We start from the raw sequence: 21,915 nt of genomic DNA, 5'->3' as shown, positions 1-21,915 counted from the left end.
CCAGACTTGTAGACATCTGCTTAAATGTTTTGGGTTCAAACAGAGCAGAAGATGAGGAACAGAGGATTTAAAAAATCAGAATGCCTCCTCAAAGAATGCCTGGGCTGTGTTACCTGGCAATTTGAGTGTATTTGCAGTATTGATCTGAAATGGTGCCAGCACCATTGGGATGTGTTTTAGGATGTAATCATTGTCTTCTACATTAGACATTCTCTACAGGTCAGCCTTGGTTTCTGCTCCCTCTCCATTGGCCACCTGCCCTTTTAGGGAAGAGGAAACAATTTAAAACATTGAACCTTGCCACGGTTTCTAAAAACCTGTCTGTAGATGGGCTGCCTAAAGATCATCAGGGAAGACTTTTTTTAATGCAAATTTCCTGTTCCAAGAATTTATAATTCTGTAAGTCTACATTAAGGCCTAGACAGAATCAAGAAGACCTAAAGAATCTACATATATTAAGTGTTTTTGCTATGTGATTTAAATGCCCAGAAGGATTTGCAAGCCATTTTGTCTAAGCCACTCTACCAAGGCATCTATTTTTAATTTGGTGAATGAACATGTTGATTTGGAATTCTGAAGTTTGTTTCCATCAGAGTCCTCAACTGCATGCACTAGTAATGAAAATTTCCCCACAGCCTTTGTTCACATCTCTCCTACTCAGAATGGGACCTGATGCTGTCAGGAGTTCTAGGTGGAGAAAGAGTCTTGTCCCAGGGCCAAGGACTGATACATGCTGGGAACAGAGCCCCAGGGGCCCTTGAGAGCATTCAGGCTCTCTGACTTGTCCATGTCCAGGATTGCTGGGGTGGGGCTCAGTAATGCCACCTTACCTTCTTTAGCCAATTGCTTTCAAGATGAACACAGAGGATATATGCAGGATAGCCCTGGCAGGGGAGAAGAGGGAAGGTCAGCCAGGCCAGCCTCTGGTAGCAATGGTCACCCTTGGCTGTCTCATCCTGTACCACACTAGGTAATAGCCACTCCGCAGGGTGATGTCTGGTCAGGGAATGGTTTTACCTTCTCAGTCTTTTACCCATTCTTTTCTCTCATTTTCTCATGATGATATGTCTCTTTTCTCCCAACTTTCTGTTCCTAGGTTTTCATTTTCACTCCATACCGAAGCTGGCTAGCCTTCCTCAGGCACCATTGCCCTCAGCTCCATCCAGCTTCCTGCCTTTCAGCCCCACTGGCCCTCCCCTCCTTGGCTGCTGTGAGACACCAGTGGTCTCCTTGGCTGAGGCTCAGCAGGAGCTGCAGATGCTGCAGAAGCATTTGGGAGAAAGTGAGCACTTCTGCATTTGTGTGCTTGCGAATAGCAGCCCCACACTGTGTTGCTCTGCATGGCTCGGGCTGGATGGCAGAGTTTAAAAAAACAACACGGGTACACGTTACAAATGGAAGAGTGAGGGAAAGCTCTGCTTGCTTATTTTTTGGAAATGTATTTACTGTTATTTCTGTGTTGTGTGTCTTGTCAGTTAACAGGTAGATAATGTTCACAAGGCTCTAGACCTGGTGCTCTCACACTGTAGACAGTGTTGGATACCACCAAGTATGCTGAATCCCTGACAGACTGATGGACTGCTCATTGGTAGGGGATGGGAGGGGGATGTTATGCTTTGCCTTTGCAGGATGAAGTGGCCAAGAAAAAGTTGGCCACATTCAGTGGACTCCTTTGTGTGGCTATTGTATTTTTCTGCTGTGAAATGCTGTTAATCAAGTTCAGTTCCTGACATCATTAGGTTGGAGCAAAAAGGATAATGATAGAGGGATTCAGAAGAGGAAATGATGAGCCCCTTTTCCTACTGCACAGGGTTCATCCCTGCCCTGGGACAGGTGACACATAGGCAGCTTAGAACCACAGCACCAGCTATGGCATCTGACTGTGAATCCCATCCTCTGACTCCCAAAGACAATTGATCTCATATAATTATGTAGACTGTGGACAGTCACCTTTTAGAAAATGCTTTGATGTATTTGTACGCTGGATGCTCATCATAAATTTAGTGTGCTGGTGGTCACTGATAGCTTAGAAAAAAATGACAAACCTTCACATGAATTTGCTCTCTCATAGCACGTTAAGCACAACAGTTAGAAAGCAGTTTGAATGAACTTTAACTTATTTGTCAGGCACTTTCTGTGCCTGTAAAGAAGCTTAGGTGAGCCAGAGACTGATAGGGTCACCATGCCAACAGTTTCCAGTGATGCAAGACAATAGCCAAGAATTTGCATCCCCCTCCCTGTAGCCCCAAATGTCATGTGGACCAGCCTATTTCTTTCCTTCTTCCTTTTATTTTATTTTATTTTTTGTCTGACAGGGTCTCACTTTGTCACCCAGACTGAAGTGCAGTGGCACAATCTCAGCTCACTGCAGCCTCGATCTCCTGGGCTCAAGCGACTCTCCCACCTCAGCCCCCCAAGTAGCTGGGATTACAGGTGTGTGTCACCACACCTGGCTAATTTTTTGTATTTTTTGTAGAGACGGGGTTTTGCCATGTTGCCAAGACTGGTCTAGAGCTCCTGAGCTCAAGTGATCGGCCCACCTCGGTTTCCGAAAGTGCTAGGATTACAGACATGAGCCACTGCACCCGGCCTAGCCTATTTATTTTGTCAACCCAGGAAATGGATACTTTGTCTAGTGCAGAGAACTCTAAAGCTCAGAGAAAAAAAAAAAAAAGCTCAGAGAAGTGAAGTTACTTGTTCAGGTTCACTAATAAGTGGGAGAAATGGGCTTGAATCTGGTCTTCTGCTCCAGTTTTCACATTTCTGTTATACCTTTTCTACTTATACTTGTCTTACTTAGACCCTTCCCCAGCCTCAGCAAAGAGTTCTTCAGTCTGGAGGAACTAGGGCCACCATATCCAGCTTAATTTCAGGCTTTGTCACCATCCTGCTTAGAGTATGGGGCCGAGCTCAGCTGTTCAAACTCTGGGGACTCCTTGCAACAATTTTTTCCATCTCTTTAGAGACCAGTAGGAGCTGCTGGTGTTTCTGACCTAACACTTGTTACTTTAGCAGTTCTGGCACCAACAATGGATGGGTAACAGATGTGCCCCATGACAGATGGCAAGAGTATTTTCTAGCTTCCATTTCTTCCCCTTGCCTCCTTTTGCTTTATCTTTCCACATTTGTATTTGCCCAAAGGGAAGGATGGAAGGAGAACACTGTCCCTGAAACAGGGTCTGTTGTTTTGGGTTAAATTGGAATTACATCAAGTCTGAAGCCATTGATCGGAATTCGAATGGTCCCAGCCTAGATGAGGAAGACTGTAGCCCTTTCTTTCTCCACCCGAAGTCAAGGTCCTCTCCAAGGGACCATTGCTTATCCAAGCTCATTGTTTGCTTTGAGCCAGTTTTCCATGTGGACAGTGGTGCATGGTGGCCTTTCAGGTCCCTGGGTTAAAATCTTGTGTATGGTATCTTTGCATGGTTTAGAGTATGTGCTGTGTATTGTGTGGCCAAGGAACTGGAACATGAGAATACTGATCATTGTTGCTGATAGACTTAAAACTTCACATGGCCTTGATTAAAAAGTAAGCTGACTATCTGCAACCACTGATTTCCCCCTTTGCCTTGTGTTCAGATGGGGTTGAAGGCAGTTTGAAAGAGGTAGGAAATCATGTATTTGTTGCATCCCTTCTAAAATGTAGGTGCTTAAATTTTTAATCTTCTTCCTTAACTAAGTGATCCTAATGAACATCTAGTATTTTGCAGATTGGAGGAGAGACTCATGACAAGAATTCTCAAACTTCTGCCTATTAGAATTACCTAAAATGAATTTAAAACATCCATTGTTCAAGATGTATCCCATATTGATTAAGGCAAAATCTCTGGAATCCAGGAATCAGTGTATGTTTCCATACTTTCTCAGGTGATTCCAATATGTACCCAAATTTGAGGACCAGCTACAAGTAGGGCTAAAAACTGGCAAGTGGCAATTACACTAACCCCTCCGAGGAGTTTGGCTTGGTTGGAGGAAACAACGATCTCACTCCTGTTGCTTAGGAGGAGCTACCTGTCTATTCTGCTGCCTATGTTCATAATCCCTGAAAGAAAGCAGGCTTCTGAATTTTCTTCTAAACTGTGTCTCTGCCCACCTCTTTACCCATCTCCCCCATGCTGGGCTTCTTTTTACAGAGAAGTGGAGATGATGGGGCTCAAGGGAAAGGCCTATGATTTCAAAGGGTCTATGAAAGTGTCAGCCTGTGAAATGAAAGGTCCTACCTGCCTCTGTGGAATAGTATTCAATGATTCTTTAGACAGGAGTGATGACACTTTGCAGCTCCGTGAGTCATGTTGGATGGGATCCAAATAAATACTTGCCTTACATAGACCCTTCCCCAGCCTCAGCAAAGAGTTCTTCAGTCTGGAGGAACTAGGGCCACCATATCCAGCTTGATTTCATGTCCCCTTTCTCTTCTGAAAAACTCCAAGGTGGAACGGACATATTGACTGGTTAGTTTCAGGGAAAGGCAAGTACATGTAGACAAACAGATGTTCGTGTTCAATCTTGTATTCCATTGCACTCACAACTTCTAACTGTGGGAGTGAATCCTACTTTTAGAACTTTCCTTGGAGTCTGTCATGAAGGATTCTAGTAGGAGCCAGGAGCGGGGCCACTGGACTTTTCCATTGTGTATACTGATGACTTTAAGATACTTTATTCTCTACCTCTTGTGTCTCCTGCTAGGAAATGCAAAGGGTGAGAGTTACAACCTCTAGGTTATGAGCCTTAGTCTAATTGGTATACCACAGTGAACTGGGATCTCTGACATTCCACAGGTCTCCTTTTAGTCTCTATTCTTAGCAATCACACACTTCCTTGCAAATCCTTCCCTTCTGACACCCCATTTGCTTCTTACTCATGTTTCTTTCTGCCCAGGTGCCAGCACTGTTCCTCCTGCTTCCACAGCTACATTGCCGAGCAATGACTTGGAAGCCGACTCTTCCCACTACCTCAACTCTGCTCAGCCTCACTCTCCTCCTAGGGGCACCATAGAACTGGGAAGAATCCTGGAGCCTGGGTACCTGGGCAGCAGTGGCCAGTGGGACATGATGAGGCCTCAGAAAGGGAGTGTATCTGGGGACCTATCCTCAGGCTCCTCTGTGTACCAGCTTAACTCCAAACCCACAGGTAAAGCACAAAGTAGAGACGGCAGCCTTTGAAAAGAAGTCTCATTCGGAGTCTACTCTTTTCCTACCCAGGCTGGACTGTTTCATTCCTCCTTCATCCGTGGCTCACAGAGTGAGGGGTATAAAATGCAAGAGCTGTATCAGCGCTCAATCCTTTCCAAGTACATTTCTTCATTCTCCTGCCCAGGGCCTCAGTGCTCTGTAGGGATATGGGGAAGTCATGGACCCACCTCTTGTGCTGTCACACTCATATCCTTCCGTCTCTCTGCAGCCTGGCCTCTTTGCAGCCCACTCTCTTAGACCCCCCCCCAGAATGCCAGGCATAGACGGGACTTTCTTCCATCAGTCAGGAGTTGTCACAGGAAAGGGTGCAAGGGTGCAGCTCCCCAACCCTGCACATACATCCTGTGCACAAAACTCAGTCACAGCAAGTGGAGAAGTATAGCTAAGCTCATAAATGGTGGGATGCCGCTCAGTTCCAACAGTAAGACAATCATAATTTTCAGGAAAAGACTGAGCCCGAAGCAAAATGGTGCAGTTAATGTCCAGTGTAAGCATCCCTCTGACTTTTCTGCATCTTTTTCCTTTGTTTGGCAGGGGGAGGGGGGTGTCGTCCCCTCTCTAATCTGCCTTCAGATCTCTAGATCCTTCCAGGCTATTCTTTCATCTTCCATATTAAAAGTGATTTCAGGGAAGCATTCAGTGTCAGTCATTAACTGCATAGGGTGAGTGTAAGATCACATACTTTTACTTTAGGCCTTCTTTCTAAGGGTGGGAGGAAGGGCTTTGTCCCTTGCTAAAGAATGCTCGCTCACGTGTCAGTAAGAAGAAAGGTAGAGTGAGATCTCACCTATCATCCTCATAGTCACACCCAGGAGGTGGCCATACCTTTCCAGATGCTAGGCAGGCCTTGTCCAGAGCCCTCAGTTATTTTTCTAAAACATGTGGAACTCTCACAAGACCCCTGTGTGGGAGGAGGCCCATGGAGATTTTTTAGCAAGTGACTGTTATGTGTTTGAAAGCACATTTACTGTTTAAACAAAACTACCATTCTTTTGGGTGTCCGTGTGAGAGGACACAGTTGGCAGAAGGCTAGTGATATTTACAGGTCTTGCTGCAAGGCCCCTGGCTGAGCCCCACCCCCATCAGTAACCAGGATTCTCCGTCTCCCACCTCTCTCCATGTCCTGGTGGTTTGGCTGCAGGGGCTGACCTGCTGGAAGAGCATCTTGGTGAAATCTGGAACCTGCACCAGCGCCCAGCGCCTGGAGGAGTCCATCTGCATCAATGACCGCCTATGGGAGCAACTGGAACACCAGCTGACCTCTACTGCTTGTGGAAGCGGTAGGAGAGGTCCAGACCTTCCTGTTTCTGGCTCTATTTAGGGACCTTTAGGCAGAGCTTCACAGATATTCTTTACTTCACTTGCTCCTTTTGAACAGTCCAGCAAGGGAGGTGGGCAAGTACTGTCATCCCTACTTTCTGAATATATCTGAGTTTAGAGAGCAACTCTCTTTAAGGCAGAACTACGTCTGGTGCCCAGAGTCACCTGACTTCTCACCCCATACTTAATCTGCTTATATACTGCTGATGTCTGTGCCTTTGTTGTGTGATTGATAAGTGGTGGAACCAGGTCTGTAAGGGTCCTCCCACCTCTACCCTCGCCTCTTTACCAAGGTGGCCTTTCTCCTTACACTCTCCTTCCAAGCTGCTGTCACATGGAGGCCAGTCTTTCCATATGTTGTTGTCTTGCCTATACCACAGCAGCAGCTGTTTAGGGAGATCGGGCCTCCTGCACCATTGCAGTTATGGCATGTGATGATGCACGCAAAGAATCCACTGAGAAGGGGCACACAGAAAACATGTACCTAGCCCCCCATGCTTCATTTAGGGCCAGGCCTTGAGTCCTTGGGGTTTTCTGCTGGGTTGGGGCACTATCTTTGAGAGATAAAGAATGGGAAACTTTTGGAAGCTTCTGTTACCCAAATGTGTACTTTCTGGGACAGGATCCACCTCTAACTTCTACAGTTAGGGCCTGGAGTCCATACCTCAGCTCTGCAATGAGAACAGAGTCCTCAGGGAAGAAAATCGAAGACTTCAGGCTCAACTGAGTCATGTTTCCAGAGGTACGTGGTCGAAACCCACAAACTGTGGTCACTCTTAAGTTTCTTTCTTCCCTGGCCACACTAATCACCAACTGGAGAAGCAAACAAAAGAAGGTAGAGGTAAAAGAGCTACTCAGATCCACCAACCCAAACTCACAGCTATTCTCAGTCTAGAGAAGGCTGCTTTCTAAGATGTTCCAACTATGGGCCCCTCAGACTCCTAGTCCCCAGAAGCGAAGAGCTCTAGGAAATCCATCATTTCCGTACAAGCCCACCTGCATATATCCAGAGTCACGAGCTATCAACCTGGATACCAGTCTGGTATATGTTCTACCTCCCTTCACTCACAACTGATTTGGAACCAGTAAAGGAGGGAGTGTGAATGCCTATCTTCCCTCTCAAGTTTCTCCAGACTTTACGGCAGCAGCATGTGTTGTTCCTGGCCCTGCTCTGCTATCCCTCTGCCTCCTCACCACATCCCTCACTCATAGACTCAGGGCCCCTCTCTGGTCAGTACTATGACTCCATGCCGAGTGGCACTAGCAAATGCCCCCCAGCACTTTCCCAGCCCTAGCCAGGGGGCCCTCACAGGTGGGCATCATTTCTCATGTGGCTGAGAGGCAGCTGACTTTGGTGTTGGTCTACTTGATCAGATCAAATTATCAGTAACAAAGTATTTTAATTCACAAATATTTATTGAACAGCCATAAAAAGACAGAATAGTATCCAAAAGGATTAAGCTCAGAATGAAGGAATGCTTGTGGAAAAGGAAAAAGCTACCAAGAGATACTTCTAAATTAGCCACCTAAATTAATTAATTAATTTAATTAATTGATTTCTGTATTAGCAACTAGATTTGAGAGGAAAGGTCACTGCTGGGGGACGAAAACAAAAGTTAACAGATAAGAAAGAGGGCAGAACTACTAAGCTACCGTTACATGCTTGGAGAGAATAGAACAGATCTCACAGGTGAGAAGACAGTAAGAGATTTAAATGAGTACAATTTGCCAGGCTCAGGTGACTCTTTCCCCAGAGGACTTACTGAGCCTGCAGCTGTATTTTTAGAGTCCGTTCAATAATCTTTGACAACTTGTGAAGATCAGAGAAGTGCTGCAAGTTCAAAAAAGAACAAATATCCCAGTTTTCAAAATAATGAAAATGGTATATTCCAAAAAGAAATCTTGACGTTGATCTTTGTCAAAATTCAAGAATGGATTATTGAACAGATGATATGTGAGCACTTGGCAAGTGGTGAGCATTAGAAAGCAGAATTTCTCTAAGAGCAAGGTAGGACAGATTAAATAAGTGGAATGAAGGGTTTTGCAAAGAGAGAGAGGCACCATTCTCTAGACTGCGGGGGATGTTGAGCCAGCATGCTCTTCCCCACCAACATAGGGCCTTCCTTCCCTGCTCCTTAGCTCTGTTTGTCAGGGCAGATGTGCTTGGGGTCATCTTCCTGCTGAGCTCTGGCCCCATCATAATAAATCAGTCCTCCTGTGTTCCTCTCACCAGAGCACTCCCAAGAAATGGAAAGCCTGAGGGAGGCTCAGCTGTCCTCTCGATCCCATCTTCAAGAGCTGGAAAAGGAGCTGGAGCACCAGAAGGTAGAAAGGCAGCAGCTTTTGGAAGACTTGAGGGAGGAGCAGCGAGAGGTCTTGCGTTTCAGGGAGGAATGTCTTTCCCTCCAGGTAAACGACTCCAGGTAAGAGGGGACCCATTGACAGAGAAGGCAGCATTCTTCATTCTTACCTTCATTCTTACATTACAAGAAGGGATATTGGCAAGACAGTTGGTGTCCTCTTTTGGAAACCTCAATGTTCCCTCTGCTATTCCTGAGTTTTGTGTGTCAGTCGGGGCGTGGAGAGGGGGTGGGGCACTTTGAGCAGAAGAAAGGACTTCTCTGGGAATGCCTTGTCACTCCCAAGTTGAGAGAGTAAAACTCTGTTATAGAAGTCTTCAGTATATCAGAGACATGAAAAAGAAGGGTTCCCATGCTTCCAATTAGATATAGGACATTAGTCTCACCATCACCTAGGAAGCTTCTATACTGGCTGTGATGCTTGGTCCCAGCATAAGCCCTGTAACTGCTTGTCAGAATGCAAAGAGCACTGTAGGAGCAGTAAGGAGACTGTGCTGGTGTGTCTGTTCTGCTCTGAACTAATGTAGGTAATGGTGTGTTTTCAAGCAAAGTTACTTGACCTCCCTCAGCCACCATTTCCACATCTGTAAAATAAGTGATGGTCTTCATGACCCCCTGAGTTGACATCTGGGGCTCAGATGTAACCCTAACCGTAACCCTTTATGACCCCCTGAGTTGACATCTGGCTCTCAGCTTATTGCTCTGGTGTGGCTGAGTGGCTCTGCCATCTCAGTGGGCCTTGCCTCTCCCTGGTCAGACAGCAGCACAAGCTGGTTCTCCTGCAGCAACAGTGTGAAGAGAAACAGCAGCTCTTTGAGTCCCTCCAGTCAGAGCTACAAATCTACGAGGCACTTTATGGCAATTCCAAGAAGGGGCTGAAAGGTATGTGTTCTTCTCCCCTCAACCCATGAGCTTTTTGCCCTTGCATAGGATGCTAGTGAGCTCTTTCCTTTGGGAGTTGTGGAGATCATGGGAAGCTACAGAGTTCTGTCTCAGAAACCCCCATCCTAGCCTGGGGCTCCCAGTAGGAACTCTCATACACAAAGCCCAACGGGACAGGTTGGTGGCACAAGCAAGATCCAGCCTGATCATTCCTAATTACTTGAAGAAAATCTAGACATTCCTAACAGTGTCTAGATTATAACATTTTTGAAAGCAAAAGAACTGTCCTAATGATATCATCATTTGAAAAGGCCTTTAATATTGTCGGTAATACATACTGACAACCCATTCAGCCCAATGCAGCAGGCAGTCTGCTCCCACCCTGGCCCTTTCCCTAGTGACATCTGGCTCTCAGCTTATTGCCCTTTCATGCAATTTTCATAAATCCTGATTTAGTTTCCCGATTTTCTAAAGAGAAGGTGAACTGGAATTTGAAGAAATACAGGGGCTTACCAGGCTGGGCGAATAGCTTAAGTACAAAGTCTTGGTGAGTGTTGAGTCAGTGGGGACCAGCCTGCCCACAGGAGAAAATTAAAAGACACAAAAACAAAAAACCCTTACAGAAATACCACTAATAGGACCTAAATTTCAGTCCTGGATTTAAATATTAAGGACATTTATTGAAGACTTTGCTGCCTGCTGAAATAATAATCTAATATTTGAGAATTTTGATATATTTCTTCATTCTCCTTTAAATGGAGAAGGGTATTCAAAACATAACGTCAATAAGTCACAGCAGGCTGGAACAGAGGACTGACATCAATGTCATGAAATTTAGCAAAGATAAAAAGCAAAATCCTGAGCTCGATTAAAAATATCAGTGGTAGAAATATAGGATGAGGGTAGAAATATAGGACAGGCAGCCGTTCATGGGCTTGAGGGTTTGGGGTTTGGTAGAAACATGTTCACACAAGTAAGGCGTAGGCCAAAGGTTGCTAGAAATGCCAGCTCAAACTGACACTACAGTAGTGTAAGTGTGATGTTCGCCTGTGGAGACCATGTCTACAATATTGTTAGATTAAGGGGCACCATATTTGAAAAGGGCATTGACACACTAGGGAACATAATGAAGACAGGGCACACAATGTTGTGGACCAGAAATCTCCAACTGGTCAAAGAAACTAAAGAAATGTAGGCTTTCAAAAGATCTTGAGGACGTGAGAACTGGCTTCACATATTTGAAGAACAGTCAGGTGAAAAAGAACTCATGTATTTTATGTCCCTCCAGAGGGCGAAACAAAGAGTGAAGGGCAGTGGAATTTAGATTGGAATTATCATAAATCCTGATTTAGTTTCCTGATTTTCTAAAAAGAAGGTGAACTGGAACTTGAAGAAATACAGGGGGCTCACCAGGCTGGGAGAATAGCTTAAGTACACAGTCATGGTGAGTGTTGGGTCAGTGGGACCAGCCCGACCACAGGAGAAGCTTGGGGTTGGGGGAGTGAGAAGTCAGGATGGTGGATCAGAGTCACCAAATCTTGAAAGCCCACAGGTCAGGGTGAAAGTTGACATTCTGTATAGTAGGTAATGAAACTAAGTCTGTTCCTTCTCAAAGAAGATAAGCATATGATGAAAACAGAACTTTAAGATGCTAAGTCTCAGGGGATGTCCTGGAGTTGGGAGACATTAGAATCTGGGAAACCTATTGGATGGGTCTAGTGATATTCTGGCACATTAAGAGATGACAGTCTAATATAAGGTGATATTGGGAAGATGAAAGCATATAGATAGATTTTAAAACATCTCTAAAACTACTTCATCCTGAGCTACCTTTCCTTTCATGCTTTTCTCCCTGCCTTTTAGGACTCATTTCAAAGCTACAACCACTAAAGCTCCATAATCTCTTATCTGTAATTTCAAAATCCAGTAAGATCTCCAAATTAAATTTTTCAAATACTCATTTAGTGACAAAATCTAGATGATCTAACAAGAGGATATTCATAAGTCTTTATTTATCTACTTAGAATATTCACATAGCTCATTGCAGAAATAATTACATGTTTGATTAAGGATTGTGGCTCACATGCAACTGGGTACATGTTACATATGATATATGCACCCTGTTGCCTTGCTAAAAACTAAAACAAATTTTACCTTTGAAAATACATTTATTTGGCCTTAAGGTTTTCAGATAAGGGATTGTGGCCTTATAGAATATTTCTTAGATCTCTTCATCCCCAATACAAAGAAATAGACTACATGTGGTGAATGGAGGTAAATATATATACATATATATATTTATATTTGTGTGTATATATGTGTACATATATACATGTATATATACATATATACACATATGTATATACACACACGACATATACACACTATATATAGTTGTATATATATGTACACACACACACACATATATATAGAGAAAGACAGAAAGAGAAGTTGAAAAACTCACTTATTTATAATCCCTCATCTAAGGTGCCCAACTCACATTCTCACATGCTACCAAAAGGCCTCCTCCTTCTCCTCTTTCATTTTTGAGAGTGAAGGCCGTGAAATCTCTTTCTCCCTCATCCCCTACCCTTCTCTAGCTCAGTGCTGACCTTCTACCATGGAGGATCCTATACTTTAGCCTACAGGACTAAGATTACTATGGAGATGAAATATGGACTTATCCTCATCTGCCAATCAAATGCTCTATAGGTGCATGTGTGTAACTTAAGCTGCAGGGAAGTTTCAGACTGGATGTGTGCCAGCTCAGTGCCACCCCCCGGCCACACACAGAAATGGTGACATCTCCATCATAGATGGGTTGCATGAGACTCAGATGATAGTGGGGTCCTTGGCAGAAAAGAATGTCACAGAGGAGGGTTCTGACAAGTGCTTGGAAATACTTGGGTCAATGTTACCAGACTCCTCTTCTCTCTTAGCTTACAGCCTGGATGTCTGTCACCAAATCCCTTTGAGCAGTGACCTGAGCCACCTGGTGGCAGAGGTACGAGCTCTTGAGAGGGCAGCTGGAGCAGAGCATTCAGGGGAACAATTGTCTGCGACTGCAGCTGCAACAGCAGCTGGATAGCAGTGCTGGCAAAGCCAGCCTTAGCCCCTCCTCCATTAACCAGAACTTCCCAGCCAGCACTGACCCTGGAAACAAGCAGCTGCTCCTCCAAGGTAGGAAGGAAAAGGGACTTAGAAAACCTTCGGCCAGTGGGGAAATCACCAGGATATCTGCGGCAGAAGGTGCAATCGGCCTGGTCCATGCTCCTTAGGGTCAGGTTGAAATCAGAGATGCTCCAGTCTAGCAGCCTGAGTGAAAGCATGGGATTTAGGTCAGACCAGCCTCCAGATTCTGAGTTTACCGCTTATAGATAGTTTGATTTGGGCAAGGTGTTTAAAGTCTCAGCAGTTTAAGCCTTAGTTTCCTCATATTTAAGATGAGGATAATAACCATATATACCTTATATGATTTTGAGCATTAAATGAAATCATTTACAAGTGCTTGGCACACTAAGAATTGCTCAATAATTAGCAGGTGTATATGCTCATATTTTTTTTCTTGGATTTGCTTAGTGCTTTCATATTAGCCAAGTGTTTTCACATATATAATTTCGTCTGAAGTAAAGCAGGTTTTGCTGTCTCTGTATTTCACATAAGAAAACTTAGGTCTTGAGATATTAACAGACAAGCGAGGGTTTAGAGAAGTTATAGACAAAGCCAGGATCAGAACCAGATGTTGTGATTTTCAGTCTGTGTTCCTTCCAGCTCATGGTGCCCTGTCTCAGTATTGCCAACCTTCCCAGATTCTCTAGTACCCCTTTACCTCACAGGTGGGGAACTCAAGAGTGTGGCAAAATGTTCCTGCCCCTAAGGAAACAGGGCTCTGGGGAAGTCCTGGATGGTGGGTGATTTATTTTGGGCGGCCATCATTCGCTTTCTCTACCTCACCCCTTGCCTGCCTTTTCAGATAGGCGTGTTTGACCAGGTCCCCCTTCTCTTCTCAATATCCCCCATCAATCTCACTTCTCCCAGTTTTCATTGAAGTGTCAGTGGTGTCCCCCTAGTCTCTTAAATCGTTCAATTTCTACTTCCTCTGTCCTTTTTTCCTTTTGATACACCATTTAGTACACCATCTCCACTCACCTCCATGGCCATACCTTCAATTTTATTCAAATCAGGAATGACTTCTGTTCAGTTTCTCTAAAGCTGAGCTTTCAAACTCTCCTGCCAGCTATTTCTGGGTCATGTTAATCTTTATTTTTCTCTGGTTTTTGTAGATTCTCATTTATCTGACAGTAACCTTATTTGTCAAATGAAGGTGACAATAACATGATTATGCTGTTTTGGCAATTCAATAAAAAAACACACGTGGGCTGCCAAGCAAACCGCCTGGCCACCAGGAACTTCTCAGCTTACATTAGGTGGACACCTTGCCGTCCTCTGGACTGCCCTGATGGTTGTGGTGTTCAGTTATGTCTCCAACTCTTCCTTCTAACCAGGCCTTCCCCTCTCACTGGCTTCCCACACAGCAGCCAAGACTCAGCCCCACTGGCGTAGTCCCTGCCCCTCTTTCTCTAGCACCCCCGAGGCCTGAGCTGGAAAGCAGGCACTGGGCCACACTTGCCTGAGCAGGACCTTTTCTACCTTCTTTGTGATATTTTCCAATTCCTCCACCATAGGGTTGCTTTTTAGTCTCCAGCAAGACGTTAACCCACCAAGCCTTCTGTCTCCGTTCTTCTCATACAAGTCATTTTTTTTCAGTATTACCTCATCAGAATGATGACTAGAGTGTTGAGTTTAGTCCCCCATGAATCCATTCATTCCTTGATTCCTTGATTCTAGATTTTAATATGTACTATGTATATTTATACATATTACATTTAGTTACAGGGCATCGTATTAGATACCACACACAAATTATACTCAAGACTCGGTTTATAAAAATATACCTATTAATTTTTCAAACTAGAGGTTACTTTCTTATGGAACACCCCTCAGTTAAAGGAATATCTTTTTGTTCTGAAGAATGGACACATTCTGAACTCAGTGACTCATGGGCTTTTGCTTTTGCTTGTGGGGTATGGATAATTCTGTAAGAGGAGAATCCTGCCACCTAAGGTCTCAGTGGGGATGGCTAGGTGTGCATGTGCTTCATGTGCAGTGTGTTCCAGGGCTCCTGAAAACTGTGGTTGCCTTTACCTCCTAGATTCAGCTGTGTCCCCTCCAGTCCGGGATGTTGGTATGAATTCCCAAGCTCTGGTCCTCCCCAGATCTGCTTCATCTACTCCTGGCTCAGAAACGGCCATAATCAACAGAACAAATGGTAAATATGGCAACTAAAGGGCCCAGGGACTGATGATGGAAAGAGATTAATGCAAACAACCTTTTGTTGTCTCTAAACATATTATGTGTATTTAGAGAGTTTTCTCTGCATGCCCCAAGGCCTTTAGCCCTACTCCCTGCACCTTCTGTGGCTGTCTTTCTTGCCATTGTTCATCCTCCTGCAGTTTTCCTACTGCTGTTTTTGCTTCGTTGCACCATAATCTCTCCATTCTTGAAAATGTTCTCTATATCCAGCTTGATTTCCTTGTCTGTGTCTTCTCTACCCAGAAACTTATTATTTATTATGATTCGTCCTATTTCATTTGCCAATAAGGAAAAAATTGTCTCCTGGCAAATTTATCATTAAGAGATAATGTAAGAAAGATTATAAAAATACAGAAGCCAGAAGATCTCTATGGACTTTGCCCCACCCTTGTACATTCCAAGGCTTCCTTTCTTGTTCCCTACCTCTTCTGAGTTGGAGCAAACTGAGGATATCATTATGAATAACAGAAGATTCTGTTGTGTTGTCATTTTCCTTTTTAGGCTTGGATTTGGATACTTCTCCAGTATTGAAGACCCCTCCCAAGCTGGAGGGTGATGCTACTGATGGTTCCTTTGCCAATAAGCATGGCCGCCATGTCATTGGCCACATTGATGACTACAGTGCCCTAAGACAGCAGATTGCGGAGGACAAGCTGCTGGTCGAAAAGGTAGTGTCTCTTGTGAGATCAGCGTGCAGCTTCCCTGGCCTTGAAGCCCAAGGCACAGGGGTAATCATACCTGAAGCTTTAGGTGTACTCTTTCCTTGTGCCCTTTCTTTCTTTGATGTTAACTCCTTCTCCCACCATTTTTTTTTTTTCATGCTTTGCATTTCTCAACAGCTGAGGCTTCCTCTTCTATGTATAGCAGCCAGGCCCTTTCTTCTCTGTCTCCTATTTTCACTGTGAGTTCTGCTCTGTTCCAGATGTAGCTGACTGGGTATTTCCCCTCAGCCCCACAGAAACACGTGGCATTGCCTAGCAGCCTTTGGTAGCTTATTATCTACCACAGTCATGCAGGCACATGACCATCTGTGGGCAGAGTCGACTCAATGGGATGGACAGAAATAGAAGGATTTGCAGGTGTATGGCCCCCACATGTGGAAGGGGTGAGAAGCCTGGCAGCCACGACATTTCCTTATGCAGACTGCATAGGGGGAGGGAAGGTAGTCAGCAAAGCTTCTCAGAGCACCTTGCTGGTGAGAGAGACCAGGCACCAGTGGCTGTGCTGTCTGAGCTGCTGGAGATCTATGGATGCGGAGGGACAGCCCTGCCTCCACGGAGCCCCACACTAGAGGGCAAGACACACACCCAAGTAGATAAGCACAGTACGGGGCTACAGGCACAGTATGAGAAGTCATCCTCTGTGCTGTGAGAGCACCAATGCAAATGTGGTCATTTATCTCAGGCGAGGAAGGTAATAGGTTCATAGAGGACATAGCAAGGGGGTGAGTTTTGAAAGCCTTGTGGGTTCTGCAGGTGGAAGAAGGCATTCCTGGTAAAGGGAGCAGCACCTTAGTTCTGAGAGCTGCAAATGGTTGTGCGAGGGCTTCACAGGTTCAAGCAGGCCCATGTTCTGTGCCTCACTCACAAAGGAAGCTTGAGCCCATGCAGGGGGAAGAAAGTAATCTCTCCGCTCCTGTGGTGTTACCTTTCCCCAGGTGCTAGGCAGCAAAGGCATTCATGAGCTTCGGAGCAGCACCAGTGCCCTGCACCATGCCCTAGAGGAGTCGGCTTCCCTCCTCACCATGGTCTGGAGAGCAGCCCTGCCAAGCACCCACATCCCTGTGCTGCCTGGCAAAGTGGAAAGATGCCAGTGTCCTTTCTTGGTTGAAACCCAGTTCTTCTGCCCTCCAATACTGTTCTGTCTCCTCAATGTCACAGCTTTTCCAGAAAATCAGGAGCCACATAGTGAATTGGGATAGACAGAAACTTAGAGGAGTGTCCCTGGAGGGACATCTCTGACCCTTGGTGGCTGCTTTCATTGCAGCTCTAAATACATCCCATTCCCCGCCAGCCCCCTGACCCCTGGATAAGAAATCAAAGAAGAAGAGGAAGGGGTGTGGAGAAAGTAGAGACATCATAACCCTGGCAATCCATAAATGTTCAGTTTCTTTACCTCTTTGAAGTTTGGCTGAGCTGAAATTCAGTTAAAGCTTCAGCACCCATCTCCCACCCCACAGGTCCCTTGGTCAAATGATCACAGAACACCCCATGAGACTGAGCCTTTTTAGCCACTGCCTGGAATCCCAACATACAACTTAAGCTGGCATCTCTGGACCAGGCCTGGGGAAAGTCAGCCACCCCTCAGGATCTGCTCAGAGCTCAGGCTAACTCTGATTGGCAGACCCTTGTGTAGGCAGGTTTCAGGATCCCCTCCCCAGGGATTCTAGCTCCAGGTCAATGTCACCAATACCTTTTGGATCCAACTATGCTAATTCCAGGGAGGGCGTGTTTTGCCATCTTCATGTTGGCACAAATATTTACAAACTTGCAAAGTTTTCTGATTCCAAGTCTCTCTCCCCAGCATAACATTTCTGAACTCTCAATCTTACCTGTGAAGGGAGAGTGACAGAACTGATACCAGGACTAAAGCAAGGTCCTCTTCAGAGTTGGGAGTTTGATACCAGCCTGAAGCGAGGTTCTCTTAAGCTGCAGGTGTGTAGGCCTGTGCTAGTCTGCATGGGGAATTCCAGAGTCTCAATATTCCTGCCTAATGGCCTCATCCTAAACTGTCCTCAGCTGGAGGTATTCGAGGCTGTGAAGGAGGAAATCCAGTTCAGGAGAGTTGAGAAGATTGTAGAATCCTTCTTTGAACTGGACAGAGCCAAAAGGCACAGGATGCTTTAGGCCTTCTGCCTGTTCAGTAAGAGTCTGTTCCTCTTATCCAGGGAGAATCAACAGAAAGGGAACTTCTGGAACCGAGAACCAAAGTATCCAAACAGGAGTGTCTCCTTCAGAGGACAGCTGAGCGTCTGAAGACTGCCAACCAGCAGAAGGAGAGCATGGAACAGTTCATCGTCAGCCAGCGTAGGTTCCCTGAGAGGGAATGGGGGAAGAAACGGGCAGTCTTCCCAATGCCCCATTTGTGCTGCAGATGAGCAGTGACCAGGCGGGCTTGGAGATGTTGGGAGTGGAGACTGATTTGATGTCCCCAAACCTCCTGTGCCACGAACAATTGTGGATGCAGAGGGAGGGGAGGACAGGGGGTGGATAGAAGGAGACTCCAAGCTGAATAGCCAGAAAGAAATAAGTGCTTTAGAATTCTCACGCTAAGCAAATAGGGTTAATTTCTGCTGGTGATTTCTACTCTGTGGTGCTCTTTTGTTGTTTCAGTAGCCAGAACATACAATGTTTTAAAGAAGGCAAGGACTAACTTAGAGGTAAGGAAACTACTGCACCAGTCAGAGGCACCAAGCCTGTCCCCAACCCATCACCATCCATTAGCAGATCTTGTAGGCGACCCTTAGCCTGCTTTGGTCTTCCAGGAGAAGATTTGGGGTCCACTTGCAAGATCACAGGTCCTCAGTGAGCTTCCTGCTAGTTTCTGTTCCCATCACCCTCCCACCCCGTCAGCTCCTGCCCTGTATCTTGGTTTACTCTCACATTGTCATCATCTCTCCTTTTTACTCCAAGTTTTCTTCTTTGATGCCAGATCAGGAGACTGGAGAAATGCAATTCAGCTGACTCTGGAAGTCATTAGACATTCAGGAGTCTGCCTCTGAATGAGCTTTTGGTAGAGGGATCTTGAGGCCAGTTATGTGTTCTACTCTTAATGAAAAAGTAAAAGCAATTTGCAACCTAATAAACTGATTTCACTGCACACTCCTGGGTTAAGAACAGCAATTTGATTTTGCTATATCTTTAAGTAACATGACAAAAGATATCTGTTGGGTCTCATTGATCTAAAAGAGAATTTGTTAATAAATAACAACTGAACCTTCATGAGAAAAATATTACATATGTACCAGACATTATCTACATTTACTTAAAACACTAAGTGTTAATCATTCCCTAGGAAGTGCTTTGAAAAAAAACTTGAGGTATATGAATGGTTTAAACATCAGAAACTAAACCTTTTAATGTGGACTTCAAAGCTTTGCCATAAGCAATTGAGCATATTCCTAGAAATGTTTCTAAACCATAACCTGAGAGAATGTTGATCTCCATAGTGTGAAAATGACTTGGGCCGGTTTAACTTGCTCTTTTTTTTTTATTTTTTCACTAATTCCCTTTTGTTTTTCTCTGATAATTCTTCTCCTTCCTGAGCCTCTTTAGAGCAGCACTTACAGGATTGCCTCTGTAACGCCTTATTCCTGTCCCAGAAAAGGTAACCCAAAAAGTCTCTAGTATCCACTAAAAGGTAACCCAAAAGTCTCTAGTATCCATTGGCTTTCTCCAGTTTGGAAGCTTTCCTCTCCACCTCCCATAGATCACTGGAAAGGACCTGAGGCCTCGGTTCTAATCTCTGGCTTATCATTAACTGCTGTGTGGCTTTGGATTGTCCCTTAGTCTCTGTGAGACTGCTGCACCCTCATGTGTCAAAGATGGAACTGGACTTAGTTGAGCTCTGAGGTCCCTGTGGACTTGGCCCCTCCACACCCTCATTATGGCAACTGGACATAAACTTAACAGAGGACTTCCCTGCAGAATGGCTTCTTCTTCCTACAACAAGCTGTTTCTATATGTGCATGTTTCATGCTAAGCACTTCTTTCTTGGGTGGAGATGACAAAGGCCTCTTTCTGCTGAGACGAAGTGATTTGGAGAGTCACCTGGCCCCTGAAGAGGGAGTGGTAGGATCCAGCCACCCAGTGTGCAGTGAATTGGAGCAGGGATCTCAGCACATAGGGAGGTGGGAGGCTCCCCCTAACCTCGGGCACCTGTTGCTCCTCCAGACTGCAGCGCATGCTCTTAGCTCATCCTCTTAACTGGCTCTCACCGTGCTCCTGGCTTTGGTCACCACGTAGCTCTCACTCCAGCTTCAGGTAGCCATCAGTAGGGCCTGGCAATATACACTGATTTGGTTTGTTTTATGTTTGTCTGCAGGTGAAATCCCTAAGGGCTCTGCCGTGTACTCCAGCCTTGTGACCCTTGCCTTCCAGGAACCATGCAAGAAGCGCAGCCACCAGAAGTCCTTAAAACAGCAGGAAAGGTGGGCCTGTCCCCCTTTTGTGCAGCTACCTATCTGCTGAGGAGCATGTGGGCCTCATTCCTCCAAGTCGACTGGAGGGTCCAGAAGTGAGAGTCACAAATGTATCCTTGTGGAGCTGGGAGAAAGGCAGAAAGCCTTTCTGACAGCTATGGAATACCATTAGCCAAGGTCCACTTGGCCCAGCACTAAGCAAAAGATTCACAGTTTGCATAGAAGGTTTTGTGATACTGCCTCTCAACAGTCCCAGCAGCTTGGGAACTGGCAAGAGCACATTTCTTGCCTCATCAGCTGTCCTGAGATGGAAAACTCAGTGGATATAGGACCCTGATTCTGATGAATGGGGCATGTGGTCCCAATGCTGGAGCTTCTCTGGCAGGTTCTAAAAGCACAGTACTGAGCAGTGGTGCCCTGCCAGACACTGCTGGTGGGGGCTCAGTGAGCACTACTCACAGATCCACACCTGACCCTATTGGGTCGAGTCAGGCTGGGCTTTGGTCTGCACTGTAGCACCTGTGTTCTTTGAGTTCACATCACGAATGTGGTGACTTCCCAGATACCATCTCAGGCTTAACCTAGCACATCCTGTTTCTTTTCTTCTATGATATCCAAATTGGACTGACCTCACTTCAAATATGCTGTCCCATTTTGTCATCCTATCTTACCTCGGGGAAATTGGGGACTGATGGCCAGACCAACTCTGTTGAAATTCTTGCATAGAGCAAACCTGTGCTCATTTTTAAGTGGCATGGTAGAGGCCCCTAGCCATAGTAAAGCCTAGTCTCTGTCTTCACAGTGCTGATAGAATGTATTTGTGTGTATAAATGTATGATATAGATTTATATATGTTGCTATCGCCATATATTGAAGGCCAACTTAACTGGTGGACAGGGTGGGTGACAGAAAATGAAAGTCTTTTTGGTGATTATTAAAGCAAAATGTGTATAAAGAATAGTTTTTCTTTCACTGCTTTGTTTCCCGTTTCTGCACCAATCCCTTGACAGTATAAAGAACTGGAAAGAGAAAATGGGAAAGACAAACTGTGTTTAAGAAGTGCATAGTCTAATGCTTGAACTCTAAAAGATTAAGGTTTTCCTTCTTTGTCATTTTGTAAGAATCCCTAGTCTGAAAATATGAAAGAATGGTTCTTAAACTTAGTGTACCTTAGAAGCAGCTGTGGAGATTCTAGGAGCTACCTCCTGGTCTCCAATCCCAGGAGATTTAGTTGGTGTGAGCCCTAGAATCTGCATTTTTTTAATATAAGCACCCCAGGTGATTCCATTACATGTGGGCTGCAGATCACAGTTTAAAAAAACAGTGTTCTATAACATTGAATCAAAACTAAAACTACATTTAAGAACCTTGAATCAAAAAGTATGTCATTCCATAAACATTGATATAAAAATTTTAAAACATTCCTTGGGAAAAGTTCTTAGCTACATGCTTTTGATCCCCAAGATTAAAATAAAGCTTTCACTTCACAATTATGTACTAGAAACATTTAAAAAATAAAAACAGGTAGAAGGTGGAGTAAGATGGTAGAATAGAATTCTCCAGCAATGGTCTCCCTGAAGGAACATCAAATTGAACAACTGTCTATGTAAGAAAATGCTTTCACAAGGGCTAATCAGGTGAGAGATCA

General features: G+C 44.9%; 1 protein-coding gene and 1 pseudogene across 1 annotated transcript in view; one reads left to right on the top strand and one right to left on the bottom strand.

Annotated features, from left to right (window-relative positions):
* Window positions 1-21,225, top strand: part of LOC129015470 (myomegalin-like) — a 73,708-nt pseudogene extending 52,483 nt beyond the window's left edge.
* The window catches only part of LOC129015142 (neuroblastoma breakpoint family member 11-like), a 2,260,169-nt gene that overhangs the window by 1,961,009 nt on the left and 277,245 nt on the right, over window positions 1-21,915 (bottom strand).

The sequence above is a fragment of the Pongo pygmaeus genome, chromosome 1 (assembly GCF_028885625.2).
Source record: "Pongo pygmaeus isolate AG05252 chromosome 1, NHGRI_mPonPyg2-v2.0_pri, whole genome shotgun sequence".
NCBI classification, from domain to species: Eukaryota; Metazoa; Chordata; class Mammalia; order Primates; family Hominidae; genus Pongo; species Pongo pygmaeus.
Note: the sequence above shows the minus strand (reverse complement) of the source record. Positions and strands in the feature narration are given on the sequence as shown.